Consider the following 20,176-nt stretch of genomic DNA (forward strand, 5'->3'; position numbering starts at 1 on the left):
TGAAGACATGGTCCTTATTTTCCTTTTTTTAAAAAGAAAGATTATGAAATGTTTCAAACTCTTGGGCATGTTCAAACTTGGGGCCCTAACCTCACCCAGAGGTAAGTTACTAACAAGTAGTCATGGCTTTATTTTTAAGATAACCCATCCCACTCAAAGAGAGACCTCCATCTCCTCTTGGTTATTCCCCACAATATCGCCAGTATTCTGTGATTAAACTCATGGAAATTTAAACAAGATTGGACTTGTGTTTGGGGAGAAGAAATGCATCACTCTTCTCCTGAAAATATGCACATGAAACCTTTCCTCTGGTCCCATGACTGAGTCAAGGGTTTGCCCAATAGACATCAAGGGCAAGTGGAACTTTCCACCATCAGTCGGCACCGAAAGCTGCAGGAAGGTGCCCCCAGCAGCGATAGCAGCACTGGGCTCTGACAGACAGAGACGAGACATGTGTCTGCAGGACCCCGGGCAGGAGAACTCCGCCGCCAGCTCATTCCCCCCTCAGCTCGCACAAAGCGCCTGTGTTTAGGTGATGAGAGAGGGATAGAGATTGGGCTACAGCTGCAGCATCTGCAATGGGACCAAGGGTGGGGAGCTGGCCGGCTTCCGAAACCTAGCTTGGTTGTCCTGGCAAAAAGCACAAAAATTTGTGTTCTTCTGTTTGACATCTAACACCTAACCTTCTGCCCCATCCCTGCCTTTTTTTTTTTCAACTTGTCTTGTCTTGAATGAAGGTACCAGGCAATGGACATAGTGCTGTCAATATGAAGGAAGGGTGTGGCACTTTGAGATTGGCAAAAGGCATTTTCTGCATGTCAGGTATAATGAGGGGAAGGAAGAAGGAAGGCAATGGGAGAGAAGGAAAGGTAAAGGTAGAGAAGAGAAAAGAAGAGAAGGTAAGATGAGGGAAGGAGAAGGCAGGGAAAGGGGGAAGAAGAGAAGAGAAGGGAAGAAAAGTCAGGGCAAGGGAAGAGAAAACAAAGAAGAAGGGAAGGCAGGAGAAGGAGAAGGGGAAAAAAAGAAGGGAAGTAAAGGCAAGGGAAGCAGAAAAGAAGGAGAAGGGAAAGCAAGGGAAGGGAAAAGAAGAGAAATGAAGCCAAGGCAAGGGAAGGGGGAGTCAAGGAAAGGGGAGAGAAGAAAAGGGAAGAAAAGTCAGTAAAAGGGAAGGGGAAAGAAGAAGTAGGGAAGTCAAGAAAGGGAAAAGAAGAAGGGAAAGCAAGAGGATAAGGGAAGGAAAGAGAAGAAGGGAGAAAAGAAGGGAAGTAAAGGCAAGGGAAGGGAAAAGAAAGGAGGGAAAGCAAGAGAATAAGGGAAGGCAAGGAAGGGGGAGAGAAGAGAAGGGAAGAAGAATCAGGGCAAGGGAAGGGGAATAAGAAGGAGGGAAGACAGGGAAGGGAAAAGAAGGGAAGACAAGGGAAGGAAAGGGAACAGAAATTCACTTACATTTTAGTTCTTTTTTTTCACTTTAGTACATTTTAAGATTGCAAGAAATGTCAGACATGGGATATGTAGATATTAACCAAGGAGTTTAGTTAATCAAAATGTACCATTCTCCAACCATCCTGAAAAACAAGGGGTAGTCCACACTTGAAATTTCTGTAACAAAACCATAACCATCCCAGAATACAATGGGATACTACAGTTTAAGAAGAAGATTGATATAAAGAAGGCAACCAGGCAACCAGCTGCTTCTGTTAATAAATTTATATATTCATTCCCTATGAATATTAACTGAAGGAACTTGGAATGCTTAGCCTGGACAAGAGAAGGTTAGAATAGATGGGAAACATGACAGCTATCACATGAAGAACAGATTAACCTTGCTCTTTTTTGAACCCAGGTAGAAGTTGAAAATAGGCAAATTTAATCGTGTGTGTGTGTGTGTGTGTGTGTGTGTGTGATTCATAATAATTAGCACTATTCCAAAGTCGAATAGGCTGCATTGGAAGGTGATGGGCTCTCAATCATTGCAAAGCCTAGACTAAATTTTTACTGGATATAGTGTAGAGGAGACTTATTTAAGTAGAGATTAGCCTAGATGACCGCTTAGGTCTCTTCCTGCTCTAAGACTTTATGATTAATTAGATTCAGGTACAGCGCATTCAGATCTATATCCAGTCTCATGGACTTGACTTCTCTATGGACCAACTCAATTGATTCCATCAAAAACAGCAACAAATTCCCAACACTCCCACCCATCAGTCATGGAGTAATCAAATCATCATTAAAGGCAGTTAGATGGCACAGTGGATATAACACTGGACTTGGAGTCAGGAAGGTCTGAATTCAAACCATAACTCCAATTGTGTGTGTCCCTAGGCAAGACATTTAAATTCTCAACCTTCATTTCCTCAGCTGTAAAATGGAACTAATAGTTTCTACCACAAGATTTTGGTGAGGATCAAATAAAATACAAAGAAAGTACTTAGTAACCTCCTAAAGTGCTATCTAAGTTGTTCTAGGAAGGGAAGGAAGAGGAGGGAATAGGTGTTGTGTGTGTGTGTGTGTGTGTGTGTGTGTGTGTGTGTGTGTGTGTGTATAAATGCTGGCTAATGCTATTACTATTAATCATTTTTATCTAAGTTGTTTCAGTCATATTTGACTCTCTGTGACCCCTTTTAAGATTTTCTTGGCAAAAATAATGGAGTGGCTTGCCATTTCCTTCTACAGCTCATTTTATAGAATGAAAAACCTGAGGCAAACAGGGTTAAGAAACTTGCCTAGGGTCATATAAGTAGGAAGCATCAGAGGTCAGATTTGATCTCACAAAGAAGAATCTTCCTGATTTTAGGCCCAGGACTCTCATCACTGCGCCACCTAGCTGCCTCTGTTAATAAATTTATATAATTTTTAATTATTAATATTACTAAATTTGAGTCTGTTAATTCAGTCTGAGTTTGGAAGATAGTTTTTACTTTATCTGAGAGTTATGTATTTCTAAGCAATGATATATTATGTTTGAATATCAAAGGAGAAAAAACACTTCTCAAAAAAAAAACCTTGAATTGCTCATTGGGGAAAAAAAATTGTTTGAGCCTATTTCAAACAACTACAAATCCTTGAAAATAATCAAATTCCTTTTGTTTTGAGATATTCTCAAATCTATGCTAAGAAAGCAACAAAAATATATGTAGGCTTTGCCTGAGAGATCTCAATGCTAGGCATCTACCTCAAGGAGGTTGTAGAAGGGGGGGGGAAAAAGGTCCTCTAGGCCAAAATATTCTTTTTTTTTTAGTTTTTTTTTTTTTGCAAGGCAATGGGTTTAAGTGGCTTGCCCAAGGGCACAAAGCTAGGTAATTATTAAGTGTCTGAGACCAGATTTGAACTCAGGCACTCCTGACTCCAGAGCCGGTGCTCTATCCACTGTGCCACCTAGCCACCCCTACTGTGCCACCTAGCTGCCCCCCACTGTGCCACCTAGCTGCCCCAGGCCAAAATATTCTTAGCATGACTTTTTGTGATAGCAAAGACTTGGAAACACAGTATATGCCTACCAACTGGGGAATAAGCTGTGGTATATGAATGTAACAGAATGTTACTGCCCTAAAAGAAACAATAAACATGATGAATAGAGAATTCTGGGGAAGATTTATCTACATATATATATATATACATATATATATATATATATGTATATATATATGGCTAGGTGGCACAGTGGATAGAGCACCGGCCCTGGAGTCAGGAGTGCCTGAGTTCAAATCTGACCTCAGACACTTAATAATTACCTAGCTGCATGGCCTTGGGCAAGTCACTTAACCCCATTGCCTTTCAAAAAAAAAACTCTAAAAAAAAATCGAATGCTGTACAATTAGAATGGTTTGACTCCAAAGAAAAGATATGAGTTGGAACCTCCTTCCCTTCTTTTCAGAGGCAGGTAACTATGGGTGTGAAATGCTGCATATACTATCAGATAAATGATGTATTGGTTAGTTTTTCTGACTTTCATTTTTGCTTTTCATTTTCTTATTATTTGTTAGAAGGGATGGTTTTTCAGGTAGCAGGGAGAAAATATTTTGGAAAATGAAAGTAAAGCAAAAATATTAATTTCTTTAAAAATTACTTGCAGCTAATGTAAAGACCATATCAGAGTGCCTTCTGTTGGGGGGAAGGGGAGAAAAGGGAAGGAAGGAAAATATTATAAAATTCAAGACTTTGTAAAAAATGATTGGTAGAAACTACCATTGTTTGTAATTAAAAACAAATAAAATATTTATATAATTTTTAAAAGTAAACACAAAAATCTTAAAAAACCACAACTGAGTGGAAAATGCATTGGAGAGAAGAGAGAGTTGAGGTAGGAGGCTATTTCTATAGTCTCTGTGGGAGATGATGACTTGAACTAATAATCATTCATCATTCTCACAAGGAAGCTAGGTAGTGCAGTGGATAGAGCATTGGACTTGAGTTCGAATTCTTCCTCAGATACAATGAGACCCTGGGCAAGTCATTTAAGCTCTTTCAAACTTTGTTTACTCAAATGCAATGAGGAGGATAATGACAACAGGAACTAGTTCCAGGTCATTGAGGATTTACTGTTTCTGTAAGAAGGAAGGAAAGAAAGAAAGAAAGAAAGAAAGAAAGAAAGAAAGAAAGAAAGAAAGAAAGAAAGAAAAGAAGAAGAAAGGAAGGAAGGAAGGAAGGAAAGAGAGAAAGAAAGGAAGGAAGGAAAAGAGAAAGAAAGAGAAGGAAAGACAGAAAGGAAAGAAGGAAGGAGGGAGGGAGGGAAGGAAGGAAAGAAAGAAAGAGAGATAGAGAGAAAAAGAAAGACAGACCAAAGGAAGGAAGGAAGGAAGGAAGGAAGGAAGGAAGGAAGGAAGGGAGGGAGGGAGAAAGGGAGCAATGGAAGAAGGATGAAAAATGAAGGGAGGAAGGAGAAAGGAAAGACAGAGGGAGAGAGATCTCAACCTGGTGTGATTTTCATCTTGTTGGCTAGTCTGTCACTTATTTCTGTAGCATCCCAGGCTCTAGAGGAAGCATCATGGCCTAGATCCCAAAGAGTTGGATATAAAATGAGAAGACTTGAGCTTGAGGCTCGCCTCTGACACATACTAGCTGTGTGATGATAGAGTAGTAACTTAATGCTCTGGGCAACTCTCTAAGATCATCACCAGACAAGAAGGTGGCAATTAGTACCATTGTCAGAAAGAGCTGTAGAAAAATGAGACTTGCATTGGTGGAGAGAGAGGCTCCATTACCAGGGAAATCCCAGCTGCAGTCTCTTACCCACAGTATATGGAACAATATGCTAAGGTTTTGCAGGCAATAGGTAAGATAGTTTTTTAATGGAAAATTCACCATTGCTAGGTTCCTTTATCTAAAAACTAGAATAGGAAAGGGAACCAATGAAGTTCTGTGTGAGAAACTGTATTGAACTTTATTTGGTAAGATTCTCTCCTGGTACCTTTTTAAAATATCTTCCTTTTGGGGAACTAGAAGGATCTTTACCCTCTGTAAACCCAGAGCAACCCCTGTGGGGGATTCCCATTGTCAGTTAAGACAGAGCAGGGCCTGTGGAAAGATTCTCAGAGATGTGGAGCCTCAGTAATACCCAGGATGGTATTTCAGGGACAGCACCTTATTCTTTCTCACCAGCTCTTACTAATACGGAGGGAGACCGTAAGTGAAATTCAGTTATCATTAATTCCCCTACTCCTATTGAAACTGATTGTAAATTTGCTTATTGGTATAAATTTTCTGCCCAAAGGCATCCCCTCTATGGCTAAAAAAGGCTCTAGGGAGAGTAATCTTTTACAGATGGGTGAGTGAGGTTTATACCAACCCACATATTCCTTTTTCTAGAACATAGTTATATAGAGAGCAAGGGGACTGAAAAAAAAAACCTCTGTCTCTATTTCCATTCTGCAGTTTACATTCAAGAGCTGAGCAAACCGTTCCCTCTTTAAGGCAGGTGCCTTCAGTCATTATTTTTTTTTTAGGTTTTTGCAAGGCAAATGGGGTTAAGTGACTTGCCCAAGCCACGCAACTAGGGAATTATTAAGTGGCTGAGGTCAGATTTGAACTCAGGTCCTCCTGATTCCAGGGCTGGTGCTTTATCCACTGTGCCACCTAGCCACCCCCTTCAGTTATTATTAGTGGCAGATGCTCAAATATTCAGGGGTCCCACTATTCAGCTTTTTGGAATCGGGTTGACTTACAATAAGTCAGTGCTTAAATAAACTAGCAACAGCAAGCAGCCCATACTGAAAAGATTTGCAAAGCATTTTGCAGAGGTTATATTATTTGGTCTTCACAACAGCTCTGGGAGGTTTGTATTATCTCAATTTTATTATCCAGGAGGCTTTTATTATTCCCATTTTACAGATGAGAAAACTGAGTCAGACAGAGGTGAAGTAAGTAATCCAAGGTCTCAGAACTAAGGAGTACCTGAGGTTAGATTCAAAGCCTCTCCAATCACTGATACCTTTTGTTTTCATATCACAGTCATCTTTGGATAGTCCTATCCCTTAGAGTTGAACCCTCTCTTTTAATAAAGAAAATTAGTTAGACAAAGAACTACAGACATTGTGATTTCATTTTACAGTGAATGTCTCTGACTGCTCTCTTTCTCTGTCCTTGTCTCTTTCTCCTCTCTCTGTCTCTCTGTCTCTGGCTGTTTGTCTCTTCTTTCTGACTCTTGTCTCTGTCTCTATCTTGTCTGTCTGTCTCTATCTCTGTCACTCTCTCCCTTCTTTGCCTCTCTCTCTCTCTCTCTCTCTCTCTCTCTCTCTCTCTCTCTCTCTCTCTCTCTCTCTCTCTCCTCCCCCCACTAGCTCTATGTCTGCCAGGCACTATGCTAAGCATTTTACAAATATTATCTCATTTGATATCCTCAACAACCCTGGAAGGTAGATCCTATTGTTATTATCCTTTTTTTTAAATGAGGAAACTGAGGCTGAGAGAGGTTACTTGACTCAGGTCATCCTGACTCCAAGTCCAATACAAGATGGCATAGAGGATAGATCATCGGTTGTACTTGGACCTAGGAACACAGATTCAAATCCTGCTTCAGACATTTACCAGCTAAACCACCTTGAGCGACTTAACCCATCACATAGAACCTCAGTTTTCTCATCCACAAAATGGGGGAAACAGTGCTGTCTACTTCACCAGATCAAATAGGATAAGGAAAGATGCTTTTGTTCTTCATTCTCAAAGAAAGCCTCATCGGGGAGGTGATGCCAAGACAAGCACATGGATTGGATTTGAATGAGGGGCAGCTGTGCTAAGCCACCAGCCTCACTTTCTCTTCCAGAGCCATTTGGATCCAGTGGTCAGTTGTGAATTAGGATGACTGGAGAAGGCCCTGGATGCAAGACAATCAGGGTTAAGTGACTTGTCCAGGCTGGATTTGAACTCCCATCCTCTGGATTTCAAGGCCAGGGTTCTGTCTACTGCACCACCTAGCTGACCTCGGGATGAAGAATATCAAGTGTTTTATAAAATCTTAATATGTTAAGCAAATGTTGACTATTTTTATGACTTCCTGTTTGTCTCTGAAGCAAAATCAGGCATTTATATGATTAGCCTAAACAACAGCTCTCCACAATACCCCATTGAAAGGCAGCCTGGGGAAGTGGTTGGAAGCAGCAGAGTCAGGGCACCTGGATTTGATTCCAGGTTTAGGAGCAAGTCAAATATTTTCCTGTTACCTCAGTTATCTCATCTGTAAAATGGAGATCACAATACTTCACTCTCATGAGAGTGTGTCATCGTCAGTGGCTTAATAAACATTCTAGGCAGGAAGGAAATAAGGCCTATTATTACACAATGTTCCAGGTACTATGTTAAACACTCTATAAACATGATTAGATAGATCTCGGATCCAGATTTGCCTGACGATCGGTCTAACATACTCAATCCATCCTGGTCATACTGTCTCTCTGGGGATCCTTGACCTTGTCTAGAATCAGGCTCGGGTTTGCTTTTTAAATTTTTTTTCCCTTATCAGCTAGCTTATCAGTTATTTCTGGAGTATTGGGAAAGAAGGGCTTGGTTCAGGATCAGCTTCCAACACAAACAGTACACTATAGACCAATCATTTAATTTCACATTAGCCTGAGCAAATCTTTAGGACTTTTCATTCTAGAAAAGTCAATAATCAGTATCAATGGAGGGAGTTTCAACATTGGGAGTGAAGAAATCCCAAAGGAATCTCCCCAACAGATCTTTTGATAGACCGGTGCTTTACAAACCTTAAAGCAGTGAAGGATGTGAGTTATTTAATACATTGATTATAGAGGGAGGAAGGGAAAGGGGTCCATCAGCCCTGAAACACATGGGGCTTCAATCAAATGCCCAAGGCTGCCACTGGGAAAGGCTAGTCTCTGGATCCCAAGAACAGAACATCATTTCTCAGCTGCCTGGCTCTGTCCACTCCCAGCTTCCTTCCAGAAACCACAAATGCAAGCAGCCCCCAACTCTAGTACAAGATGGCTGGGAACTGTTTATCCAAAGATGGTGGCACCACCCCATTTCCCACCATGTTAGCATCTCTCATTCGAACTATACCTGCAGAAACAAAGAACTCCTAGAGGGACTAGCTGCTACCACACAGCCTGTTCCACAAATAGGCACAGCCACCACAGGTCCCATGGCAGGGCTCCTGGCAAGCCTTGGGAGTGAAACCAGCCAGCTGCCTCTGGGACTAAGGAGGCAAACAGAGAGAGAAGACAGTATCCTCCAGCTTTTCTCTTTTTCATCCCAAGATCCCAAAACTTTACAGTCTTTCCTTATTCTTTGTCAAAAGGAAAGGGGAGATACTTAACTGGGGAGAGAGCATCACTTTTTGTTTTCTTTTCATTGAATTACTTTACAGTTGTATATCAAAAATCACTTTTGGAAATACCACCTTCAACTCAATTCCCTTAAAACATAGTACAGCCATTAGGAGTTCTTAACCTGGGGTCCAAAAATTTTTGTAAAAAATATTTTATACAGTATTTCAATGTAATTGCTTTCCTCCATAAGTCAATGTGTTTTATTTCATGCATTTAAATACCTTATTCTAAAAAGGGTACATAGATCCCCCCACTATGAAATGAGTCCATGACCTGAAAGAGATGAGGAACCTCAGGATAGAGCATGGCAATGGATGGAGCATCACACAGAGAGTCAAGAAGACCTGATTTCAAATCCTTTCTCAGACAACCACCAGATGTGTGATACTGGACAAGTGCCTTCACCTCTGCCAGCCTCAGTTTCCTCATAAGCAAAAAGGAGTATCATCATGTCACCTACCTCACAGAGAGTTGTGAAAATCAAACGAGACAATCTGTGTAAAGTATTGTGTGAACCTGAAATTGTTATATGTTAGGTGTTATCATTGTTTTTACTATTAACAAAAAAAAAAACAATGGAGGAAAATCCTCCAGCTATACTTTTCAAGTCCTTCATTGAACCTGAAGTCTCAGAAGGGTTTCTCCAGATGCCTGATGGTGAAGTAGATGGTCTGAGAGGAGCTATGTTCAAATCCCATATTCAACCATCTAACTTCCTGAGACTATTTCCTCCCCTGGAAAATAAGGATATCGAACTAAATGGTCTTTGAGTTTTTCCTAATGCCAAATCTATGAACCAGTAACCTATAAGGTTTCATCTGGCCGAAAACTTCTCCATGAAAGAGTATTGTGACGGGAATCCAAGGAAAGATGAGCAAATATCTCCTGCCACCGGCATTAAATGAGCAAATTCCCAGCTGAGGATGCTTCTCACTCCGAGGCAGTTGCTGCTCAACAGCGCAAGCCAACAGAGCCAAGGTGATCTCTGCTCTGCCCAGCTTGGAGCTGCCCTCAGTCTATGGAAATGGGAGCAATCCCAATGTGAGAGCATCAAAGAGCAAACTGTGGACCACTGAACCCAAAGAACTGCTAACAGAGAATCATTCCTGGTCACCCTGAAAATCACAACACAATCCCAAAATGTAAGCCACCCCCACAGGGAAGAATTTAGAGTCATTGCTCTTCAGTAGCCACCAAATCTGTTCCACTTTTCCTCCGGCTTTCCCCCAGCCTCCCAGAGTCACTCAAGGAGAGGAGCTAGAGCCCCTTCACTTTGCTCTCTTATCATACCTTAGAATCCACATTCCTACATTGTCTTCAGTCTTCCTCCCTGCAAACTATCCCACTCCAAAGACCAAAGTCTGGATACCAAATACCAGGTATGATCAAAGTGTCCCACCAAACAACAGATGCCTGCCCCAAGGAAGACAGTCACACAAAAAAAACAACCCAACCTTGCTGAACCCAGCACCTTGCAAGGACCATGCGGAAAAACCAACTAAAAGGAAGGAAAGCCCACTGTCTCTACAAAGATAGGAAGAAATAAAGAATACTTACTGTGGTGAAATGCTGCATTGGGTCACTAATGTACAGCATTTTAGCCTTCCTGGAAACTAAACACAACTGGGAGCTTTCCAGCTCCAAGAGGAGGCATGGGGTCAGGGAAGATGGTCAGGGGCTGAGGATGAAGGCAAGGTGGGGATGCAATCGAAAGATCGCCTCACCCGTAGCTAAGGAAGCAGGTGCGGAGGATGCTCTGGTACATGGGTTGGGTTTGTTGGCATTTTCCCTTTTTTTCATCTTCCTTAGTTCTGTCAACTGGCTGCATCTAGCAACAAACCCCATGGCCCACCCCCTTTATTCCTCATGACTGTTCATTAAAGCACAGGGCAGGTCTCAACTTGCCCAATGATGTATTGGACTGCACCAAGCAGGCTGTGGAGGGGAGGTGGGGAGCGGCTAAGTAGGAAGGACGGTACTTATAACCACAACCTGCTTAATTCTAATAAGCCGAAAGAGGACAACCTGGCCACTGTCCCAATACCACACCTTTGAGGGTCCCAGTGAGCAATGAGGAAGCACCTTCAAAAAGGCTACCTGAATGAAAGAGAACATCATTATGACGTCTTGACAAGAGCAGCAATGACCTTGTAGAGTTCCCGTTGAATGAACAGTTAATGACCAAAGCTAAGAGCATCCTAAGCAAAGCAGGGCTTTCCCGAGACCCACTATGGGCCATCTGCAGCAAAGAAAAAACAAAGACCATTCCGCTTCTCTAGAACTCGCTGGCCCCAAGAGAGAATTTGATGATGGGGAAATGAGTACTCCGAGGGAATGGCCCCCCTCCCTTTGGCTATTGCAAAATGATATTTAAGATTGATAGCCCTTGAGATCAGGCCCCCAGAGCTCTAGTAGAAGGGAGGTGCAAAGATCAGGTCTCCTTGGATAGCCCTCTTCCCCTCTCCTGCCCACCCCACCAACAAAGAGGCAGCAGACCTCAGTAGAGACAGAATCAAAGCTGCCGAGGCAAGGAACCGAGATATAGATTCCTTGGAGACAAGGAGGAGAATAACTCAAAAGCAAGTCAAGTAGGGGAGACTAGAAAGAGCTCACAGTGGGCAATCTAGTGACCTGGCCCCAGGTCTATGGATTTGCTGGGTGATTATGGATAGGTTATTTAACTTTTTCTGACCCTGTATGTAATACAAAAATATAAATAAATAAGAAGTCTAATGAGGTGATCTTTCAGGTCCCTTCCAGCTCTGACATTCTGTGTTCAAAGGTTCCAACTCTGATACTCTGTGCAGTAAGAATCCTCTCATATTTTATGTTCCATGTTCTTGGATTTAAGGTTGGTTTTCAACTTCAATGTACTATATGCTAAGAGGTCTTTTAGCTTCAGTATCCTATGTCCTAGTTCCTTCTGGTTTTGCAGTTTTTCTGTTCTAAAAGTCCCTCTGGACTTTTAGAGATAATATTCTATATTCTGGAGGTAATATTCTATGTCCTGGAGGTAATATTCTATGTTCTAAGGTCTCTTCCAGTTCTACCATTCTGTGCTCAAAGGTCTCCTACAGTGCAAACCACCTGCTTTATAAAGTGAATCACAGTTTTGATAATCTAGACAATAGGGTCCCTTCCATCTAAACATTCTTCATTCTAAGACCCCCCCCCACCTCAAACTTCCTATGTTCTGAGCACTCTTCCATCTCTAAAACACTACATTTTAACTGCATCCTTCACTGTAAGGCTCCTTCCGCCTCAAACATGCTTTGTTCTGAGGCCCTACCTATATCAAACGCCCCATGTTCTAAGCTTTCTCCCATCTAAACATCATTCATGCTAAGGTTCCCTCCATCCCAAACACCCTATGCTCTATGGCCCTTCCCCCATGAAGGTTCTACTCTCTAAGGTGCTTCCCCTCTCGAACATCTATTCTCTAAGACCTCTTCCACTTCAAACATTCTCTGTTCTGAGACCACCACCCCCAGCTCTCACATTCTATGACTCAGGATGTCACTGACTCTCACTCTAGAATATTCATCCATACAGAATTCTCCAACACCCTTTTAACTTAGCTTTCTAGAAAGCTTACAGATATAGATGGCCAAAAACTCCAGGAAAGGTCACAGAAAAGTCATAAAAATCTCCCTGGCTTCTTTTTTCTTTTCTTTCCAAGTCACTGCCACCATTGCCTTTTAATCACTGGATCCCCCAGAGAGCTCCAAACAGCTGGGGCTTGAAACAGTGACTGCCTGGGGCTTCAGGGAGTTATTGCTAGAGGGTTCATCCAAAGAGGGTCATTCCTCGGCTGTGGCTTATTTTCCAAACACTTCACACCTCAAGGTTGCCTAGAAATGAATGGGAAGAGGCAGGCATTGAGAAAGCCCATTCCCTTCCTCTGTGGGCCTTCGGTTCCCAAGAGCAGCCCCCCCCCTCCCCCATGAGAGGTAAAATGGCTAGTCTTTTATAAGGTAATTGGATTCATGATAGAAAAGAGCCCCACCTAACCTCATTCCATGGCTATTTTCTTCCTTTTCTAAACTTTATACCACTAAGATATTAATCTAATGCATCATGGTATGACCATGGGCCCAAAGACAGGCAACTCCAGCTAACCTGATTGGGACACAAGTTTAAAAATATGTGTGTGTGTGTGTGTGTGTGTGTGTGTGTGTGTGTGTGTGAAATAGTATACAATCTAGCTACTTTTAAAGAATCTTATCATTGACCTGAATGCAGGGGAATGATTTTTTTCCAATAGCGATTCTCCTATAATTTACTGAGTTTTGTCAGAATTAATGATATGAAGTAGTACATAACACTTTGGTTCCTTAAGGAGAGAAACCCGGCAAATTTACATGAATTGAAACATGGTAAAGTGAATAATACTAATAAAACAACAGTATAAAAAAAGGCAACTCTGAAAGATTTAGGAACTCTAATCAACCCAATGAGAAAATTTAATTGGAGACAACTTATGATAAAATATTGCTGGGGTGTGTGTGTGTGTGTGTGTGTGTGTGTGTGTGTGTGTGTGTGTATTTGGACTTGGCCAGCAGGAATTTGTTTTACTTGACTCAATATATTCATAACCAGTTTTGTTTTTCTTGTTTTCTCAAAAAAGATAATGGAAGGTGGGAGGGAGAAAATGTGGATCTGAAAATAAACTAAAAATAGAATTTTAAAACAATTATTTTAAAAAGGAAGACTTCAAAATGATCATCTATTCTGTGACCAGTTGTTGCTTTGGACAAATAATAATGAAACAAGCTCCTGCCTCTCATTTGAGAAGGAATGAAATAGAGTTATGGATGAAAATGTGGTTTCCTGAAATTTCTTGAGGGCAAAGGCCATGCCTTTCAGTGTATGCATTTTTTTACACATTAGTTCTCATAAGGCAGCTAGGTGGTGAAGTGGATAGAGAGCACTGAATGATGAAGAAATAATTGTTTCTAGGTCCTTATACAAATAGATAGATGCTCATGGAAAAGAACACACAAACACACACACATTTTGATAGTGTGACATTCAACTAAACAAGGATACAGAAAGAAATAGGAAGAGGAAAAGGGGGGAAGCATAAGATGGAGTGTAGATTCAAGGAGGGATAGACATAAACATAAACGGCCCTTAGAGAGGGCCGAGGGCAGAAAGGGTTAAAAAGAAAGAAGGGGGGACACGAGTAAAGAGAAGAAATTGTGTTTGTCCTTCATTTTTCTTTGTTCTTTATGTTTGAAGAAGCACATAATATCAGAGAGGTGATGGCATGACAAGCACATGAATTGTATTTGAGTGAATTGAGTGAATTGGTTTTTGCAAGGAAATGGGTTAAGTGACTTGCCCAAAGTCTTACAGCTAGTAAGTATTGTGTCTGAAGCTGGATTTGAACTCAGGCCTTCCTGACTTCAGGATCAGTGTTCTATCCACTACTCTACCTAACTGCACCATGAGGATAATATATTTTTTTAGGTTTTTTTTTTTTTGCAAGGCAATGGGGTTAAGTGGCTTGCCCAAGGCCACACAGCTAGGTCATTATTAAGTGTCTGAGGCCAGATTTGAACTCAGGTACTCCTGACTCCAGGGCCGGTGCTCTATCCACTGCCCCACCTAGCCTCCCTGAGGATAATATTTTTAAAGGATAAAATAAATCTTCCACAAAAGGAGCTCCTCCTTGCCTCTTTCACCCCCAATTTCTCCTGTCAATAGCATGTTGGTACATAATTGTTTGCATGTTGTTTCTCCCATTAGACCATGAGGGAAGGGATTGTTATTTCTCTTTCTCCATAACTGTGCATAGCATAGTGACTGAAAAACAGGAAGTGTTTAATAAATGCTTATTCACAACTCAGAACAAGAGAATGAATTGGTGATGATGATGATGATGATGATGATGATGATGATGATGATGATGATGATTTTGATGATGACAAGTAGTAGTGATACTACCTGTCTGAGGTGATGTGACCAATCAGGACAGAACCAAAGGTCTAAGAACTCAAGGGCCCCAAGTTCCAATTCTACTGTCATGGTACAGTGGGAAGAGACCCAGGTTTGGCATCAGGGCCTGGGCCTGTGACACCATTAGTATATGAAGGCTGCCACCTTTGCAATTTAGAGTCTGGGAGTTTGAAGGTAGAAACTGTTCAGAATTACTATCAGAGCAAGGAGGGAGTCAGAAGTCCTGACTTCAATTTACTCCTTCATTTTCCCGAATGACTTTGGGAAACTGTTTCCCATCCAATTCTTCCTGCTCCCCAGACTCCCTTCTACATCTCAGATTTCAGATTCAATTTTGAACGGAGAGACCTGTACTTGATGGTCTCTGAGGTCTCTTTCAGATATATGTAAAAGCCTTTCCTTGTCTGTTGTGAACCTATTCCTTTATAAAACAGGCCCACATATCAGTTTGATTTGAGGCTGGCAGCATCTATAGCCCATACGTTGGAAGCAAACAATACCTCCCCTAGCTGAGCATGTCTATCGTGACTAATGATGCGAGGTAGGGGCGACCTGCGTGACTAACCGCCCGAGGTGATCCACCGGCCCCTGCCAAGCACTGGCTGACAAGAGGGGCTGCCAGATCTGTGCACAGTCCCAGCCGCCAGTCATTCGTGCCAAAGAGGCAGGAGGGTGGCAGGCTGGAATGCCTTCGCAGCTCCTGGATCCCCAGCTGGTAGGGGCTTCTATTTCATCAGAGACAATGCAGCTGCTGTCAAGGGCTGGGTTGGAGGGGGGGGTCCTGACCCCAGACCTTCTGGTAGTTTTCAACCACAGCTGTTTTTCAAACAAAGCCACAGGGAAGAGGCGGGAAAAGGATGTAAAAGAGGAGGGAAGAAAGAGGTAGGCTTGGGAATTACAGAAAGGAGGGAAGAGAAGGGAAGGAAAGGGAAAACAAGGCATGGGAAGAGAAGGCAAAAGAAGGCAAGAGAGAGAGGAAGGGAAGGGAAATCAAGAGAAGACAAGCATGAGGCAAGGGACTCAAAATTTGGGTTTCAAAATGTTTAGTGGGGGGGGGCGGGGGGAGAATTTCCAACAGCCTGAACATAGAAATGAAAAGATCACAATGGACTGAGGGAAGAGACACTGGTGGAAAGGAGCATAGACACAAGAAATAGAAGAGTCAGAAAAAAGATTTAAAGGAGGTGAACACCCCCCGCCAAGGAAGGCAGAAAGTTTCAAAGTTTGAAAGATCTGACTCATTTGAGATTTTCAGAGACCCAACTCAGAAGCCTCTGTGTGTGTGTGTGTGTGTGTGTGTGTGTGTGTGTGTGTGTGTGTGTGTGTTTCTACATCTCTGTCTATGTATCTGTGTCTATGTGTGTGTCACCATCCCTATAACCTCCTTCCAACTGGAACCAATGTGACTTTTTATGACCTTATTCTTTTGTTCCTCTCTGAGCTTCTCTCCATTTCCTTCCCTTCCTTACAATATCTTAGAGTTACATCCAAGGTTCTCAGAAGGAAAACAAATCTACAGAAGGAAGAGATATTATCAGTCACATGAAGAATTAGTGGAGGGGGTCACCCCGGATCACAAGTCTTTGAATTTCAAACCAGGCTCTCCCCATCACAACTCATACACCGTCACTAGACCTCTCCTAGCAGAAAACTGCCACCGCAGGTCAGACCTTTTTCTCAACCTATGGTCACATGACTACAAATGAAGAATTGGGAGGAATTTTCCAGGCCCTGGGATCCAAGTCCCTTACTTTATATATAAGAACAGAAAAACTAAGTCGTTATGCAAGGATGCCCAGGCACCAAGTTTCAGAGGATTTGAACCTGCCCTTTCTATCACACACCCACTTCTGTCTTTGGATTAAGAACTACATAGATTCTTTCACTGGCTCATTTAGTATATGCTAAACTAACTTGAAGTAGTCACCATGGTCTCATGGATAGAGAGCTGCCCAAGAAGACCTCAGTCTAAGTCACCAACTATGAAATATTCATAGTTACTTAACTCTCAGCCAACTAGGAGTCCAAAATGTAGAGTAGTGACCAAGAGATGGTGCATGGATAGATGGCTGGGCAAGAAGACTCATCTTCTTGAGTTCAAATCCAGTCTCAGACAACTTCCTTCCAATCAGACCTACTTGAGCGCTCTCTCTCTCTCTCTCTCTCTCTCTCTCTCTCTCTCTCTCTCTCAGTTTTTGCAAGGCAATGTGATTAAGTGGCTTGCCCAAGGTCAACACAGGTTATTATCAAGTGTGTGAGGCTGGATTTGAACTCATATCCTCCTGCCTCCAGGGCCAGTGAGTGCTCTATCCACTGCACCACCTGGCTGCCCCTGAAACTTCCTTCACCTGATCCTCATAGAGTGTGAATGGCAGGTCTATGATCATATGGTGACCTCTGCAGACCTAACTTTGGGGAAAAGTTTTTTTTGCTTAGCCAGAGACAGAGGTGTGATGGCAAATAACTTTCTGAAAAATATTCACAGTTTAACATTTATTCTGCTTTACTATTTTTCTCCATTACATCCTTGTCTAGATATTAAAAAATCAATAAATTTATTTAGAGTATTTGCTAACGTCTGAGTAATTGTTCATATTGAAAATTTAACAATCAAATCAGTTTGAGAAATGTCCAGCATGGTCTTTTTGTTTTTGCAAGATCACACAGCCAGTAACTTGCCCAAGGACTCACAATTAGTAAGTATTAAGTGTCTGGGATTGGATTTGAACCCAGATCCTCCTGACTCCAGGACCAGTGATCTACCATCACCACCTAGCTGCCCCCCTCCAGTATATATTGTTATATTTCTTAAATCCTTTCCAACTGAATAAGCCCTATTCTGAACTCATCTGGCTTAGCCTTGGAGAAGCCCATGTCACCTCCATACCACAGCATGACCACTGTCCCCGTAGCATGGTGTTCTGGGAAAAAAAAGAGTGGATTTCAAAGCAGAGGAATTAGGTTCAAATCCTAGCTCTGCTACAGTCAGTATGACCTCCAGCTTCACCTCTCTGTATTTCAGAGTCCTCAATCTATAAACAGAGGAGGAGAAGAGAGACAGTCCTTCTAGCTCTGGCTGAATGATTCTGTGGACACATAAATAATGGAAATCCATCTTCACAGTGTGAGAGAAGTGTGAGGAGCTTTAAAGGTCACTTGGCTATCACAAATGACTTTAGGGATCACCTAGCCCAACCCCTCATTTTTACAAATGAGGAAACTGAGGTCCACAAATGGTTGAGTGACATATAATCTGTATGTATAATACTTAACGTCACGGCTCTAATAGACTAATCACACTTTTCACGGGTTCCCCATTCACCATTCAGCCACCCCATACCATTGCTCATTGTTCCTTTCTGCTTCTTGGGGGTGTATGTCCACTTCCACCTTCTCATAACTTTTCTGCCTTCTTTCCTTGATTTTACCTTTTACTCTGCCTATCATCACCAAGCTATACCGTGGACTAACTCTTTCCCTGATCCCGGGGATCAGCCCGTTCCCCAGACCCAGTATGGCTCAGCTTTCTTCACCCCTCCCCCTCCCAAACCCCCAAGTTTGAGCCAGCAATTTATGTCGGGAATTCCCACTGCCATTAAGTGTGCTATGCATGTAAATATCTCATAAATGGCTTTTTTACTATGAGGCATGTTTATACCTGAACAAATTATACTCTATTTTTGTTTGGAAAGGTGTAGGACTCCACCTTCATTATAGCGTGGGGCCCAGCAAGCTGCAAGCCCAAGCAGGCCAGAGAGTGCTCCTCGTATCCTGGCCTGAACTTGACTCACCAGGCCTAGAACAGAGATGCGCCTTTCAGATTCCTTCCACTCCAGCTGGGGTCGGGATGGGGATGGGGGATGGGGAGAAAGAAGGGCACAGCAAGCACACCACCCTGGCACACCACCCTGGATGCAAACAGGGTTTCTCCACTTCCCTCCTGCCCATGGCAAGGTTTGAATTCTAGGGCCATCCAATGAGATCTTTGTTTCTCCCAAGGTAACTGAACAGTGACCATGTTCCACAATAGGCACAGAAATGATTATTCCATGGTTCCATGCCCATCTTTGTTTTTCCTGCTCTCTAAGACCCTTATTGAGTTACAAAGAGCTCAATGACAAAACACTATCTAATAATCTGAGTTGTCCAATAATGGTACACCCATCACTGAGTATCCAAACACAGAAGCATTTAACCATCTGTCAGAAGAGATTCTTGTATTGGGGGATTCATAATAAATATCAAATTGTGTTGCATTATCTAGGGGTACAGGGATATATTAGATAAGCCTTAGGGTTCCTTCCAACCCCAAAATTGGAAGCTAGGTGGCACAGTGGATAGAGTACTGGCCTTGGGGTCAGGAAGACAGGAGTTCAAATCCAGTCTGTCTAGCTGTGTGACCTTGAGCAAGTCACTTAATCCTGACTACCTCCCATCCAGAGCCATCTCTAGTCATCCTGATTCATATCTGGTCACTGCACCTTAGATGACTCTGGAGGAGAAAGTGAGGCTGGTGATTTAGCACAGTCTCCCTCCTCACTCACATTCAATTCATGTACTTGAAGTGGCATCACCTCTCCTGATGTTGTGGTCTTCTTTGAGAATGAAGGACAAAAAAAATATGATGTAAGGGGTGAGTTGCTCTCAGGTATGACCTTCAATAGGACTCCATGAAGGATGACCTCAAAAGTAGACAGAGTATAGATCACAAACAAAGAACTGAAAGACACCTCAGAAGCTTTCTAGTCCAATACCCCTTTTTCTAGAGGAGGAAACTGAGATCTAAGGTGGTTAAGTGACTTGTCCAAGGTCATACAGCATGCTCTCTTTGTGACATAAAATGTCCCAGGCAAGTCCTCCTTTCTCAAAATTATCTATTGGTATAATTTGCACTCAACATGTTCAAAACAAAATTCATTTTCATACTACCTAAATATGTCTCATCATCAAAATTTCCTATTTCAGTTAAGAATAGCACTATCCTTCCAGTTACCCAGGTTCACAACTTTGAAACTATCTTTGACCCTTCCTTCTCCCTTCTACCCCTATTGCCTTTCAGTTTGGAACATTTTCAATTATAGCTCCTTAATACCTCTTGGGACCCTCTTTCACACTTACATCATCTTTTATCTCACCTAATCTATTTCAATAGCCTCCTAATTGGGTGCCTTCCTTTCATGTTCTGCCCTCTGTAGTTCATCCTTCACATGAATATCAAACTTATCTTCCTCTAACACATCTAAGATCATTTCATTTCCTTGTTCAAAAATCTTCAAATCTCTAAGATAAAATCTAGCCTTTAAATGCCTCCATCTGGCATTTAATGTCCATCCTCCATAGTCTGGCTCCCACCCATTTTTCCATATACATATATATTAAAATTTTTTTTTATTTAAGACAGTGGTGTTTGAGAGACTTGCCCAAGGTCACAT

General features: G+C 42.1%; 1 protein-coding gene across 2 annotated transcripts in view; it reads right to left on the bottom strand.

Annotated features, from left to right (window-relative positions):
• The window catches only part of TP73 (tumor protein p73), a 174,176-nt gene that overhangs the window by 121,701 nt on the left and 32,299 nt on the right, over positions 1-20,176 (bottom strand). The gene's annotated exons all lie outside the window — the stretch shown is intronic.

The sequence above is a fragment of the Macrotis lagotis genome, chromosome 1 (assembly GCF_037893015.1).
Source record: "Macrotis lagotis isolate mMagLag1 chromosome 1, bilby.v1.9.chrom.fasta, whole genome shotgun sequence".
NCBI lineage: Eukaryota > Metazoa > Chordata > Mammalia > Peramelemorphia > Peramelidae > Macrotis > Macrotis lagotis.